At 38.7% G+C, this 15,469-nt stretch overlaps 1 long non-coding RNA gene across 1 annotated transcript in view; it reads right to left on the bottom strand.

The window, feature by feature from the left end:
* Positions 1-7,854: 7,854 nt before the first annotated feature.
* The window catches only part of LOC125357171, a 17,476-nt gene continuing 9,861 nt past the window's right edge, over positions 7,855-15,469 (bottom strand). Inside the window, exons 2-3 of the long non-coding RNA XR_007212077.1 lie at positions 14,619-14,624; positions 7,855-7,866 (exon numbers count right to left, since the gene is read on the bottom strand). This is a non-coding gene — a long non-coding RNA (uncharacterized LOC125357171). The remainder of the gene's footprint in view (positions 7,867-14,618; positions 14,625-15,469) is intronic.

Here is a 15,469-nt window from a genome sequence, read left to right as displayed (position 1 = left end):
CCAGGGCTTGCATTTATACCCTGTGCACTGTCCCTTATCTTTTTACGCTCAGGGCTAGCACTCGAACATTTGAACCACAGTTCCATTTCTGGCTTTTTGCTGGTTAATTAGAGACAAGAGTCTCCTGGACTTTTCTACCCCATCTAGCTTTGAACCTTGATCCTCAGATCTCAGCCTCCCAATTAGGTAAAATTACAGGCGTGAGTCAGCAGCACTTGTCTAGATTTTACCATTTTAAATATGCTTTATTGTTATTGTTGTGGGTGGCTATGTTTTTGCATATGTTCTTGATTCTTTTTGGAGACAAAGTCTTTCTGTGTAGTCCATGCTCACCTTAAACTTCTTCTATAGTCCCCATCTGTGAATTTAGAATTCTCCTACCTTAACCTAATGAGTGCTCGGATTACAGGCATGAACCACCATACCCATGAGGTTTTCATTGTTGTTGTTGTTCTTGTTTTTAAGTTGACTAAGCCTAGGTCTCTCAAACAGACCTCTGACCTTTTTTGTTTGGTCATGCGAGGCTGAACTTAGGTTTCATCTCATGCATGGGAGACTACTATAGTTTGTAGCTAGATGTTAATCCACTCCAGGTGGCTTGAGGGGATATCAGATTCAAGGAAATAAAGAAAATGTCCCAAATAGACAGTGACTACTAAGAAAATTAGTGTATCTTATTAAGTCAAAAGGGAGAAGGAACTTCCAGACTTAGTGAATGAGGCTCTCAGATGGCTGGTACCTAACACTTTCTGCTCTCAGGCTGAATCTGAGTAGGAGTACAAGACCTGCCCATGTGTACTGGTTAGAGGAAAGGCCAAATTCCCCTAAACAACTCCCCCAAACACAGTGGCCCAAGGAAACAAAATATGCCGGGAGCCAGGGTTCATTCCTATAATTCTACCTAGTAAGGAAGGTGAGATCTGAGGACTGAGGTTCAAATCCAGTCCAGGCAAACAAATCCAAGAACCTCTTTTTTTTCTTTTTTCTTTTTTTTTTTTTTGATGCCTTTCCATTTATTCAAGTCCTTCACAATTTCTTCATTAATGTCTTCTATTTTTTTGGTCTAAGACATTGAGAACTTTGTAAGTTATTTTGTTACATTCTGGTGCTATTTTAAATGGGATCATTTTCTTTTTTTCCCCCTTTATTGTCAAAGTGAAGTACAGAGGGGTTACAGTTTCATATGTAAGATAGTGAGTACATTTCTTTTTTTGTGTAATTATAGAATTTATTTTTTATATATATTTTATTATCAAACTGAATTACAAAGAGGTTACAGTTTCATATATTAGGCATTGGATACATTTTTTGTACTGTTTGTTACCTCTTCCCTCATTCCCCCTCCCCCCTCCCCTTTTCCCTTCCCCACCATGAGTTGTTCAGTTCATTTACACCAAACAGTTTTGCAAGTATTGCTTTTGTAGTTGTTTGTCTTTTTTTACCCTGTGTCTCTCGATTTTGTTATTTGCTTCCAATTTCCTAGTTCTAATACCAGTATACCCGGTTTCCAATATACTCAGATAAGATGCAGAGAAAGTGTAGGTACAACCACAGGAAGGTGATACAAGAAGATCATCAATAATAGAGGCTACAGTTACATATGGCACATTGAAAGTAGTTACAACTGTGATATAACAATCATTTTCATAACATGGAGTGCATTTCACTTAGCATTATCTTATGTGTTTGTAAGGGTATAGCTATTGGGCTCCTGTGATCCTCTGCTGTGACTTGCCTAAACCTGTGCTAATTATTCCCTATAAGGGAGACCATAGAGTCCATGTTTCTTTGGGTCTGGCTCACTTCACTTAGTATAACTTTTTCCAAGTCCTTCCATTTCCTTACAAATGGGGCAATGTCATTCTTTCTGATAGAGGCATAAAATTCCATTGTGTATATGTACCACATTTTCCTCATCCATTCTTCTACTGAGGGGCATCTGGGTTGGTTCCAGATTCTAGCTATGACAAATTGTGCTACGATCAACAACCTCTTATTCCCAATTAACCAACCAAAAAAACAAAACAACCAGATTGGAACTGTAGCTCAAATGATTAGAGTGCCAACCATGAGTGAAAAAGCCAAGGATGATCAAGAAGCCCTGCGTTCAAGCCCCAGTGCTGGCACAAAAAATATAAAAATAAACAAAATAAAATAAAACAAATGGCATATGTCTCTCATGAGTATTTTAAAGCAAGTGGTTTGGGATGTGGGCAGCTGGGCTCCACATGTTATTTAGAAACCCAGTTTCTCTATATGGTTTCTTCATCTGAGGACAGCAATTAGAAACTATAAGCCCCTTGACTCAATTAAGCTTGCCACCTGTTTTTACAAATAACATTTTATGAGAAGACAACTATGCCCATGTATTTATATACCAACTTTGTTTTTACATCACAAGGTGAGGACTGACTGGATAGAATTGAACATATTTATTATTTTACTATTTGCAGGAAAAGTTTGCTGATCCCTGCTCTAGATCATTGACCTTACTCAGAAGTAGATGCAGGGTTCTGACATATTTAAGCTCACACTTATGCACAGATAAAAAGCATGCATGTGTGAAACACACATATACATACACACACTAGTATTAACCACATACATAATATACTGAAGTTTCCAATAAATCTCCACTGAAAAAGAATAAAGATATACATATGTATATATACACATATTTATATAGCTAATATATAATATTATACATACATAGCTAATATATAATATAATATAATACCCAAAGGAAGCTTTATAGTCTATTTGCTCTGCTACTATAAAGGATTAGAGGTTTAAAAGGCATCAAAGGTGATCTTTCTACTAGGATGATTCCCTGCAGCAAGTTTTACTATCCTCTCTGATTCCATTTTAAAGGTCTGTAGCAATGAGCTCCCCTCTGCTTTTCCTGGAGGCAATTCAAAGTCTTGTGGGAGATTTGCCCATCACCTATGGTATAAAATGTAATCAAGTGAGTAATGAGGTTCTGCTCCTTGCTCTCTGCATCTTAACCACATGAATTTGCATGGTTCATCCCACATACTTACTCAAACTGTGTTTCTTCCCTACTAATCTTAAGGGCACTGATGGAGAAACAAGACTTCAGCCCTCTAGGAGGACATAATCCAACACCGGAGTAATGGCAAAAGGATGGAAATTTCTTAGATCAAAGAAATCTCATCTGTGGTCAGTGATGGTGAAGGAAAGAAAGGTGAACTGTTACGTAGACAGGGATAGAAAATGATAGACATAGCAGGTGGCAAACATATGTGGCCCACCACAGGGCTCCTTTTTCTCATAGTGCCCCAAACTCCTACTCGAAATGGCACTTCTTATCTTCCTGCTCTTGTCCCCCTACCCCTACCCCCCACCCTCACTCAAAAATGTACATTGGTAGTGAGGTAATGACTTGTGCAGGATTAGGTGTGACCAATCAGATCTATTTTCATACTCTGTGCAATCAGGCATGACCAATCAGATTTAATTCTGACCTCATATCTTGAGATGTAGGAATGAATGGTAAGAGCTGGGGTAGCACATACACAGCTATCAAGCAATCAGTATAAAGCTTATCAAAGAAAGGACACCTAAGGAAAGAGATATTGGCGGAGCCCCCATGGATCATGGCTCTGGGTCCCCTCTCTATGGAGAGCCTTTATTCAATTTTCTCTGTCAGCGTACTTGTTGCTTCATTACACTTCACTGCTCCTCTGCCTCTTATCTTTTTGCTTAGTTGAGAAAAGGACTTTGAACCTCTAGACTGCATGAGAGATGAAGCAGGCATCTATAAGATGGTTTAGAAGGTGGCTGGGATCTGGAAAAAGAAGAAACTAGGCAAAAGTAGGAAAGGAGATGCAGAATGATGGTGTTCAATTGCGCAATTTCAGCTAGAACAGATGTCATTCACAGAATGTTGGAGGATTAGCAAGGAAACAGGAAGCGTGAAGCTATGTCTAGAAAACGAATGGTACTGATGTCAGTAAAGAGGCTGAAGGTTTTGTGAGAAGATTAGTTCAGAAAAGTCTCAGAGACATTGTTCACACGGTGATGACCATGTGGTGGTTAGATTGGGGGTAGGGAGATGAGTTGAAATTTTTTGAAACTAGGGAGCCAGGTGCTAGTGGCTCAAGTCTGTAACTCTGGCAATTCAGGAAGCTGAGACCTGGAGGATCATGGTTCAAAGCCAACCCTGGAAGGAAAGTCTGTGAGACTCCATAACTAATTGAACAGCAAAAAACAAAAACAAAACACACACACACACACACACACACACACACACACACACACAACAGCTGGGAGATTTGACTCAAGTCATAGAGCGTATAAGAATGTTGAGGGAGTGAGCAGAAGGCCCTGAGTTCAAGTCCCAGTAACAGCATACACACACACACACACACACACACACACACACACACACACACACACATTAGAAACCTTTAAGAAGACAAATGTGGAAGAGATCAATAATAGTCCATGTACTGAACATAATTCAGTTGTTTATTCGAGAGATTTCATAGCAATAAAAAAGAGACAAAGCAGAAAATATAACACAGCACGACTGACATAAAAGTAATACTTGAAATCAATATGACAGAAAAAATAACAGACTAGAAATGCATGTACTACTTAATTTGATGTTTATAAGGATTTTTAAGCTAAGAGAGGCAGTAAAATTGAAGCTTTGGGAAGGATGGAGGAATAGATTCCTCTGTAATCAAAAGAGAAAGACAAGAGAGATTACTGTTTCCTTCTAGGCACTTCATATATATCCCAGGATCAATGAATATTCTAGGTTCCTTCCTTCCTTCCTTCCTTCCTTCCTTCCTTCCTTCCTTCCTTCCTTCCTTCCTTCTTTCCTTCTTCCCTCCCTCCCTCACTCCCTTCCTTCCTCTTTCTTTTTTCCTTCCTTCCTTCCTTCTTTCCTTCCTTCCTTCCTTCCTTCCTTCCTTTCCTTCTTCTATCTCTTTCTCGCCTTCATTCTTAATTTACTAAACTATATTTTGCATATAATAAAATACACCAGTTTGAAATGAATATATTGCCATACCATGATGATGTATATAATAATTGCTCTCCATCCAATTCCCTTATTTCTTTTCTTTTTTCTTTTTGCCAGTTCTGGAGATTGAACTCTGAGCCTGGGTACTATCCTTGACCTTTTGTGCTCAAGGCTAGCAGTCTACCACTTGAGCCACAACTCCACTTCCAGCTTTTTGTGGTTAATTGGAGAAAGTGTTCATGAACTTTTCTGCCTGGGCTGGCTTCAAACTGTGATCCTCAGATCTTAGCCATCTGAATAGCTGGGGTTAAAGGTGTGAGCCACCAGTGCCCAGCTCCCCTCATATATTTTTAGAGCAATTTCAACTGCTCTCATGCAAGCAGTCATCTGATTTCTACCACTCCATGTTGGTTTTCCTGTTCAGAACTTCATACAGATGCAAGCATAAAGCAGGTGCTCTTTTGTGTCTGGCTTCCTTCGAATGTTTTGGGATTTATCAATAGTAATTCATTATAGTGGTATGTAGGTAGTTTATTATTTTCATTTAGTAAGTTATATGAACATTATACAATTTGTTTCTATTTATTTGTATTCACTTGTATCTATTCATTTGTAAATGGATATTTGAGTTATTTTACACTCTTCCGAATATATGCCCCGAAGCAACATGGGTGAAAGGAAATCCTAGTATAGTTTTTGTTTTGTTTTGTTTTGTTTTTGGTGGCTTTTTTGTGGGGGGGGGGGGTGTCAGTAGTGGGGCTTGAACTCAAGGCCTGGGTACTTTGTATTTCTCACTCAAGGTTGGTACTCTACCACTGTGCCACAGTTTCACTTCCCAATTTTGGTGGTTAATTTCAGATAAGAGTATCTCAGACTTTCCTGCATGGGCTGGCTTTGAGCTTCAGATTTCAGACTCTGAATAGCTGGTATGAGCCACTGCATCCACTTCTTTAACACAGGTTTGATTTGTATTTCCTTTGCTATTAAAAATTTGAACCTTTCTTCATGTATTTATTAATCGTTTGTATTTCATTTTCTGAGATTTCTCTTTAATTTGCTTATCCATTCAATTGGATTGCTTGTTCTCTTTATTTAAAAATTTTGATACCTTGGATATTCCATACAAAGTACATTTATCCATTGAATAGCAAGTGAAGCTTTTTCTCCCATTCTGTAATTTGTCTGGATTCTGGTCATTGTTTTCTTTAGTTTGCTGCGGTCCCACTTGTCAGCTCTGGCTCTTATTTTCTGGGCAATTGGAGTTCTGGGTCATAAAAAGTGCAGCCATGCCTAGTTCTTCCAGAGTTTCCTTATGCTGATCTGTATTCATTTCAACTTTCATGTCTTATTGTAAGAGCTTTGTTCCATTTGCAGTTGATTTTTTTTTACAGTGTTAGTGATAAGAATCTTGTTTTGGTCTTCTGCATATGGACAACTAGTTTCCTCAGCACTACATGTTGAAGAAGCTGTCTTATTTTGGGACTATGATTTTGGGTTCCTTCATTAAGTCAGATGTCTATAGCTGTCGAGTTTACTTCTGTATCTTCTATTCTACTCCATAAGTCTTTAAATGTTTTGTGCCAGTACCATGCTAGTTTTATATTATGGCTCTGTAGTACACATAGCTCCAGCATTGCTTATTTTATTTAGTATTACTTTAGTTATAATTTTAGTCTTTTATGCTTCCATGTGAATTTTCAAATTGATTTCTCTAATTCTATAACTCATTATGGGGTTTCAAGAGAAATTATGTTGACTATATAGACTGCTTTGGCTAGAATAGCCATTTTCATGGTATTAATCATGTTTTCTTGATTTCTTTTTCAGCTTGTCCATTGTTTGTATATAGAAAATTAAACCATTTTTTGTTTAGTGAAACTATAAAACTCAACTTGTAAGCTGACAAAGTATACCTAGACAGATACAAATAAATATATTTTAACTCAGCCTATGTGAACCTTAGAATACAACCTTAACTTTGATCATGAGCCTGTTGAGTTTGTATGTTGACTATAGGTTGAATGTATTACTAACAGTGTTCTTCAGATTTGAGTCTTTTGGTGTAATCTTTAGAGTTTCTTAAAGTACAGGATTTTATCATCTGCACATAGGTAATCATTTGATTACTTCCTTTCCTACTTAAAGCAATTTTATTTAATTCTCTTTCCTTATTGCTCTGCCTGGGAGTTTCATATTACACTGCCTAATGAATAGATTTGTATTCTGGGTAATCCATAGAAGAGAAGCTCTCTGCCTTAAAGACCTAAATTCTTGGCAAGTGGCTTCATGACTGACACCAGAGAGACTAGGCCACTCCTTAGTCCTTGTATGTGAAAGAGTGGGCATCCTGGGGTTTTTTGTTGTTTGTTTTGCTGGTTCTGGGGCTTGAACTCAGAGCTTGGGCACTGTCCCTGAACTTCTTTTAATGCTCAAGACTAGTACCCTACCACTTGAGCCAGAGCTCCACTTCCAGCATTTTTGGTAATTTATTGAAAATGAGAGTGTCATAGACTTTCCTGTCCAGGCTAGCTTCAAACCACAATCCTCAGATCTCAGCCTCCTGAGTCACCAGTGCCCAGTTCAACATCCTTGTTTTGTTCTTGACTATAAAGCGAATTATTTCATTTTGCTCCTGTTTAAAATAAGTTTAACTTTAGTTAACTATGTTAACCTGTTAAAAATGATATTTAACTATAGTTCCTGTTTAAAATGTTAACTGTAACATATATAGCCTTTATTATGTTGAAATATATTCCTTCTATTTCAAATTTCTTTAGCATTTTTTTTATCATGAACAAATACAGAGTTTTGTCAAGGGCTTTTTTTCTGCATTCAGTTTTGCCAGTTTCTATAAAGCCTTTTGACACTTTGAACTTGCACTGAACCTATAGATCTATTTGTGAAGAATGGGTAACTTAGCAACATGAATTTTGTAGTTCAAGAATACAATATTTTTCCTTTTATTTATTTTTTTTTAATGCTGGGACTTGAATTCAGAATTTGTGCTCTCACTTGGCTTTTCCCTAAGCTTGGCACTCTACCTCCAAATGAGCCAGGTTATGCTGGTTAATTGGAGAGAAGAGTCCCATGGACTTTCCTGCCTGGGCTGGCTTTGAACTGCAGTCCTCAGATCTCAACTTCCTCAGCAGCTAGGATTATGAACATAAGCCACCAGAGCCCAAACTTTTTGTTCCTTTTAATTTAACAATATTTTGTAGTTTCAATGTACAGATCTTGAACATATTTTGCTTAATTTACCCCTAATTATTTTAGATAGCTGTCTCAAAACTTGATTATTATAGAAAGTGATTTCACCCATTATTTATCAGTTTTATTAGTTTAATTCCTAGATCATTTTTCAAATGAGTGGCAGTGGAGGAGGGGTTAGAATGGGAGAGAAATACTTTCCAGTTGGAAGCATTTCTAGGTAGTAGATAACTTCTTATTTTTAATAGTAAAAAATAGGCTACATGATGATGGCTTTGTAACCCTAGCTACTTGGGAGGCTGAGGTGTAAGGATCATAATTCAAATCCAGCCTCATCAAGAAAGTCCATGGGGGCTGGGGATATAGCCTAGTGGCAAGAGTGCCTGCCTCGGATACACGAGGCCCTAGGTTCGATTCCCCAGCACCACATATACAGAAAATGGCCAGAAGCGGCACTGTGGCTCAAGTGGCAGAGTGCTAGCCTTGAGCGGGAAGAAGCCAGGGACAGTGCTCAGGCCCTGAGTCCAAGGCCCAGGACTGGCCAAAAAAAAAAAAAAAAGAAAGTCCATGGGACTCTTAATTCCAGTTTATTACCAAAAAGTTGGAAGTAACCATATGGCTCCAGTGATACTGTGCCAGCCTTGAGCAAAAAACAGTGCCAGGGCTGGGGATATGGCTTAGTGGCAAGAATGCTTGCCTCAAATACATGAAGCCCTGGGTTCAATTCCCAAGCACCACATATACAGAAAACCACCAGAAGTGGCGCTGTGGCTCAAGTGGCCGAGTACTAGCCTTGAGCAAAAAGAAGCCAGTGATGGTGCTCAGGCCCTGAGTCCAAGGCCCAGGACTGGCAAAAAACAACAAACAAACAGTACCAGCATTCAGGCCCTGAATTCAAGCCGCAGTACCAGAATAAACAAAAAGACAGAACAAGTCTTTAAATGGAATCTCATTCAACTTCTTCTTGTAAGGAGGTCAATGAATACACACAAGGGAAACCGAGTACTGAACACATCTTCTTGTCAATTATAAAGCTATTCACCAAGATAATTAACTCAGTCTTTAAGATTGAAAAGTAACTCTCCCATGGATTTCTCAACATACAAATCTACATATCATTACCATTTAAAATTCAACTGACTTATCACATTAATGAACACTAGGAAAATATTTACATAGGGTTGGATGGTTCTTTTAGTAGAGTTCCCCATACTTTGAGTCAGAAATTGTATTTGTACAATTACAGAGTGACTGTAAGAGGCATAAGGGCTGACTGTAGATGGAAATGTTTTATCAGCAGAGTTTTACCTAGATGGGAAAAATTCTCCTGGAAATATTTTTGGGAAATCTAATTACCCTAATGATCTTTCTGCTCTCCATGGACAAAAATATTGATGACAAAGAAGAAACTAACTTTCTGAAACATTACATATCTTATTATGGAGAGATTTTCCTAATTTTGAAAAGTAGATTATCCAGAAATTAATTAAATTAAATATAAGAATTAGGTGTTATCTAACCAAAAAGCAAACCCTAAGATTAGTGGAGTGACTGAGGTGGTAGGGCACTTTTCTAGCAAGTGTGAGGCCTTGAATTCAAACCACTGTATCAGCAAAGGGAAAAAAAAAATCCCTCTAAGTCAATGGTGACCTAAAACATTATATGGAGCCTTGGTTCTGTGTTTTCTTCTCTTTCTTCTTTATATTCTTTCTCTTCCCTTTTTAATTTTGGTATTCAGGATAAGATTCAGAAATCACAAATATTAAATAAATACTATCAATAGTAACAGATTATTTCCTATGCATCAGGAATAACCATTAAAATTCTAAAACCTTAGGCCGTTGCAAGGTGAGAATTATTTCCACTTTATAAATTGAAGCCCATAAACTGTTATTAATCTTTCCCAAACTTTCATGGCCAAATCTGAAAGAAGAGATTCAAATATCAGATCCAAATTTCTCTCCATCATACAGATGCCTTCTCTAGGGCTAAGGCTCTCCAGGGACCTGTAGTCTAAATCACGTGGCTACTATCAATAGGAGCTCCAAGACTGAAGCTTATCCACTCTACCATGGGCTCACTTAGTCAGAGACCAGCAATTACCAGTCCAGGGAGCAGGTAGTATATTCACTCTACATTTGTGGTTCAGAGAACATCCATAGGAAACTACATGTTTGCTACTGCCAAAATATTCAACAAAACCTCTTTTTCTTAATGGTTTTTAGAAGCCCATCTGATACAGACTGGGTTAAAGAAGCAGTTATTCCAAAGAGATTATTATTCCAATTCTGATGCATGCCGGTGGTCCCACTCAGATCCTTGGGAGGTCAAAGTAGGAGGATGGTGGTCCAAGGCAAAAGCAGGAGATGCTACCTCAAAATTCAACTACAGCAAAAGTGTTGGGGATGTTGGTAGAGTACTGTGGCTCACACCTGTAGTCAGAGCTACTCACAGGCCGATACTGATGATCCCAGTTCCAAGACAGCCCAGATAGGAAAGTCCATGAGATTTTATCTCCAACTAACCACCAAAAGGCTGGAAGTGGAGGTGTGGCTCAAGTAGTAAGGTACCAGCCTTGAGTGTAAAAGCTAAGGGCCTGAGATCAAGCCCCAGTATTGGCACAAATTTAAAAAAATAAGTAACATAAAAAGGAAGTAGAGCACCTGCCTAGCAAGTATATGATGCCGAGTTCAAACCCCAGTACCACCCAATGTCTTTTTTTGTTTTTTTTTAACTTACCTGAGTTTGGTATATGAAAGTTTGTGTAACTGGGAATGTGGCTTAGGGGTAGAGTGCTTGCCTAACATGCATGAAGACTAGGGTTTGATTCCTCACACATAAACAGAAAAAGCTGGAAGTGGTGCTGTGGCTCAAGTGGTAGAGTGCTAGCTTTGAACCCAGAAAGCGTCAGGGACAGTGCTCAGGCCCTGAGTTCACCCTAGGCCTGACAAAATAAAAGAAATTTTGTGATTTCACTGTACTTTATAATTTTATATCACTCCATAAGCTAACGGAGGACAAAGAAAATGAGAATCTACCCTTTTTGTTCCACATACCCACTAAGCTCAAAGTTTTTTCTTGTTGATACTAGAGCTTGAACTCAGGGCCCTGTGCTTTCTAGGCAGGAGCTCTACCACTGGACCACACATCTAGCCCTTTTTTTGCTCTGGTCATTTTTGAGATAGAGTTTTGCTTCCTGCTCAGGTGCACAGGGACACATGATCAGCCAATTTACACTTTTCATGAAACTCTGAGGACAGATGCTTACTACCCCATCCAGCTATTGGCCAGGGAGTTTCATGACCTCTTTTGCCCCGGCTAGCCTCAAAACATGACCCTCACATTCTCAGTCTTCCATGTAGGTATGATTACAGATGTGGGTCAGGTGTGATGAGCAAGCACCAGGGTTTTCTAAGACTATTAGACATTCAAATCTTTCTTAGAGTTGCTCATAACGAATGCTTATAATGTTTGAAGAATGAAAAGGACCGTTTAGTTCCTTCCATCCACTAACACTTCCATGGGCTTCCATTTAAGAAAGTGAATTTTTTGTCTCAGCTTGGATGCCAACATACAGAGGAAAGAAAGTCTAAAATCAAATAAGTATTGCAATATGAAAATTGGACATTAAGGAAAATATTGCTTCACATGTGGCCTTTAGTATCAATTAGGATTTCTGTCTAAATTATAAAAACAGAGAAAAACCTCAGCTCTGCCATGAACTGCCAAGGGAATTGCCTTGATTCTGCCAAAAGTTCCAGATGGTTTTCTTATAGACAAACTCATGCTCACACTTCTTCCAGGCATGTAATTTAGCCAGACATTAAAACAGGTACTTCACTGTCTGCGGAAAACAACTTTAAAATTACTTCGTTTTATTTAATGGTTCAAGTCAAGCAGGAAAAATCAGACCTTGGCTCTCTCTTCTTTACTTTTAACCTTGAATTTGGAACCACTGGTAAATGATCTTAAAGTCAACTAATGCCACATGTTGCTAAGTGACCCAAGAAACCCAAGTTAACAAAACATGGCTTATGAAATGTTTCGACCAGTCTTTGTAGTGTCATACACGTAATTTATTGTAAGGCTATTAATCTTGAAGAAGACACCATATCACACATATTTGTTATGGAAAAATATCCATCACTAACAGCTACCCCATATACAAAACCAGTTTATTTCAATATATTATTACTAAATATTATTTTCATTTGATGGCTATTTATTGTTTATATACCCTGCACCAAGGATAGAAAGATAGACTACCACACATTGTAAAGACTCCCTTCTCCCTGAGTGGCAAAGGGAAGAACTTGAAGTTTTCTTCCGTGGACAAGGGCTGTGGGGCAGTGGGTGTTACCGAGAGGGAGGGAGTACAGAGGCATCAATAGAACTTGTTACCAAATGGATATATCTATGCACGGGACGAAGCAAGGAACGACTTCCAGGTCCTGAATTCTTCCCACTGCCTGGGGATCAGGCCAGGCCATGCAATGAGATGGGGTTAGTCAGAGCAGGACAGTGAGCTCCTCATGATTGCTGAGATAAATATGGAAGATGAGATCTAAAGGTGCAGAAAGGTCGATGTTCAGAGTTGATCGGATTCAAAGACTTGGCAGGAAGGTGTTTCCCAAATGGAAATATTTGAACCTACCTCAGAATCTGCTAATTATAAGCAGTAGCTGACTGACAAATGCACCAGCTGGTCTCACCATCCCAGAAGTGCAGGTCAGCCATTGCCTGCATTGATGCTCTTAAACCCATTATGAGTATAGAGATTGTCAATTGAGTTTCAAAGGGGCCATAAACTAAGTTCTTTGAACTAGTTGTCATACCTACAGATAGGATTCTTAGGCTACTTTCACTAAATTTTTGAGTTGTTTTTAAAGGTGTGTTTGAGCCCAATGTAATATATCCAAAAGCAGTTTTGCTTCTTTACATTGTTGAACAAGTTGTCAACAATTGTTCATCTACCTACCTACCCATCGTCTATCCAACAAATACCTGCTGAGTTAACACATACATATTACCAAGATGTAGTGCTTAATAGTAAGAGGTAAGAAGAGGGAGATAAGTCCTAAACATGGCTAATTTCATGATGGAGTCAGGTGGTTATACGTAACAGATATACAACAGATATGATCGATATGTTGTGATAAAGCAGAATGCCCAAGAGCTTGCCATACAAAAAAATAAGAAAAAGAAAGTCAAGACGGAGAGAATACACACAAATCATAGTGATTGGCATTCAGTGAGAACTAAATATAAATTCATTAAAATGAAAACAAGGCTGGGAGAAAAATGAGGGAGGAGGTAACAAGTTTGGCAAGAAATGTACTCACTACCTTACACATGTAACTGTAACCCCTCTGTACATCATCTTGACAATAAAAATTTAAAAAAATCAAACCCACAAAAAAAATGAAAACAAGGATATAGAGTCAAGATTTGCCCTCTCTCCCATTTCCTGCCATAATGAAATATTACACATCAGGCTTTGACAGAGAAAACAGTCATTTCCAGAATGAAATTCCTAAATCAAGTAAAAGTGATACATTTCTTCTTTGTGCCCTTGTGGATCTTTTGCTTTATACATAAATAGATCTCATTTCTATTTTTTTTTTTTTTTTTTGGCCAGTCCTGGGCCTTGGACTCAGGGCCTGAGCACTGTCCCTGGCTTCCTTTTGCTCAAGGCTAGCACTCTGCCACTTGAGCCACAGCACCACTTCTGGCCGTTTTCTGTATATGTGGTGCTGGGGAATTGAACCCAGGGCCTCACATATACGAGGCAAGCTCTCTTGCCACTAGGCCATATCCCCAGCCCCTAAATCTCATTTCTAACAAAGATGGAAGGAAGGAAGGGAGGAAGGAGGGAGGGAGGGAAGCAGGGATAAAGGGAGGGAGGAAAGGAGGGAGGGAGGAAGGGAGGAAGGGAGGGAGGGAGGGAGGGAGAGTAGAACAGGTAAGTGCATGGGTCTTTTCTAGATCTGGCGTCAGAAACCACACACCTCTCCGTGCCTGTTTCATTTTCTATAATTTTAGGATTCACACTCTGCCAACTCTAAAAGTCTATTATTTCTCTTCCATTTCCTGGACATTAAAACAGTAAATTAGGGAACATGTTTGAAATTAATCTAGATTTTCCCACGGAAAACACTAATGTTTAATTTTTATTCAAGTCAATGCAAAATCATTCTGTATCTTATGGAAAATTCATATGCAGCATTGTGAGGGGACAAAGGGTTGGATTAAAAAAGGCTTCCAGTGACCTCATTTTGATGTCATAGTGCAGAGATATTTACATTTTGAGATTTTGAAAGGTAAATACACATTTTAGCACAGATTGTTCATTCTTCAAGTTATACTTATAAGAAAGTAATGGCCAGGTGCTGTCAGTTCCTGCTTGTAATCATGAGACTGACATCTGAAGATGGGTTTGAAGCAAGCCCAGGCAGAAAATTCCATGAGACTCTTATTTTCAATTAACTACCGAAAAGCTTGAAGTGAAGCTGTGGCTCAAATGGTAGAACACCAGCCTTGAGCACAAAAGCTAAGAGACAGTGTGCTCAGGTCTTGAATTCAAGCTCCATTACCAAGAAAAAAAGAAAACAATGCTCAGTATGCTATCATAAAATAAATTTTATGCACATTTGTTTATGTTAACTATTAAGCATTAAATAAGTGTTAACTATCCATTACTGCCAAAGATAGGAAGTGAATATCTACTTGGAAGATCAAAATTTAAAATTTCATGTTTTCAAAAAGAACCAAATTGATAGTAGTCTGAAGCTGGGAGTGGTAGCACATGCCTATAATCACAGCTACTTGGGAAACAGGCAGGAGGATTGAGAATTTGAGGCAGTTGGAAAAGTTAGCAAAATATTAACAAAAGAACTGAAGTGTTAGAATGACAAAGACTAGGGCCTTAGATTCAAACCTCAGTAAAACACACACACACATGCGCGCACTCGCACACATCATCTCCTGATTATGACTGCAGGTCTTCACCTCTGCCTCAAACTCTAGCTCCTCTTTCCTTGGTAGAAAAAAGAGTAGTCCCAGAAAGCTACTTACTGAAGAAGTAATGAATACCTGTTTTGTGTATTGCAATCACAGTGAGGGAAGTTTTCTGTCCTGCCAATGTACTATGTCTAACTGGAAACCATCATTCCTATTAACTTCCTCAGTAAGAACATTAGAATTGCGCTGGGGATATAGCCTAGTGGCAAGAGTGCCTGCCTCGGATACACGAGGCCCTAGGTTCGATTC

This window comes from Perognathus longimembris, chromosome 9, assembly GCF_023159225.1.
Source record: "Perognathus longimembris pacificus isolate PPM17 chromosome 9, ASM2315922v1, whole genome shotgun sequence".
In the NCBI taxonomy this organism is placed as follows: Eukaryota; Metazoa; Chordata; class Mammalia; order Rodentia; family Heteromyidae; genus Perognathus; species Perognathus longimembris.
This window is presented reverse-complemented; position numbering and strand designations above follow the sequence as displayed.